Consider the following 1077-nt stretch of genomic DNA (forward strand, 5'->3'; position numbering starts at 1 on the left):
ATATTAAAATTTTTGAGTGCACGTGCCTTTCTGCTGCAAATGCCTCTGGAAGTTTCATGGCGTTCCTATGCAATGTGGCAACACGAAAATGACCCCTTTTCCCATTCCGAGGGAGTTCTGTGCCACCCTAACAGCCCCGTGAGCCACAAGAGACACATCCCCGCCAATTTCTAGCGTTTCACGGGGTCTATCCGTGAAACATATAGAAGTTTTTGAGTGCACATGCATTCCTGCTGCAAATGCCTCTGGAAGTTTCATGCGGTTCGTACGCAATGTGGCAACACGAAAATGACCCGTTTTCCCATTCCCAGGGATTTCTGTGCGACCCGAACAGCCCCGTGAGCCACAAGAGACACATCCCCGCCAATTTCTAGCGTTTCACGGGGTCTATCCGTGAAAAATATCAATTTTTTTTTGACTGCACATGCATTTCTGCTGCAAATGCCTCTGGAAGTTGCATGCGGTTCGCATGCAATGTGGCGACACGAAAATGACCCGTTTTCCCATTCCGAGGGATTTCTGTGCCACCCTAACAGCCCCGTGAGCCACAAGAGAGACATCCCCGCCAATTTCTAGCGTATCACGGGGTCTATCCGTGAGAAATATTCACTTTTTTGAGTGCACATGCATTCCTGCTGCAAATGCCTCTGGAAGTTTCATGCGGTTCGTATGCAATGTGGCGACACGAAAATGACCCGTTTTCCCATTCCGAGGGATTTCTGTGCCACCCTAACAGCCCCGTGAGCCACAAGAGAGACATCCCCGCCCACTTCTAGCGTTTCACGGGGTCTCTCCGTGAAAAATATCACATTTTTTGAGTGCACATGCATTCCTGCTGCAAATGCCTCTGGAAGTTTCATGCGGTTCGCATGCAATGTGGCGACACGAAAATGACCCGTTTTTTCCCATTCCGAGGGATTTCTGTGCCACCCTAACAGCCCCGTGAGCCACAAGAGACACATCCCCGCCAATTTCTAGCGTTTCACGGGGTCTATCCGTGAAAAATATTCAATTTTTTGACTGCACATGCATTTCTGCTGCAAATGCCTCTGGAAGTTTCATGCGGTTCGCATGCAA

The sequence above is a fragment of the Petromyzon marinus genome, unplaced genomic scaffold (genome assembly GCF_048934315.1).
Source record: "Petromyzon marinus isolate PM22_M1 ecotype Great Lakes invasive population unplaced genomic scaffold, UKy_Petmar_22M1.pri1.0 PM_G_Scaffold_28, whole genome shotgun sequence".
NCBI classification, from domain to species: domain Eukaryota; kingdom Metazoa; phylum Chordata; class Hyperoartia; order Petromyzontiformes; family Petromyzontidae; genus Petromyzon; species Petromyzon marinus.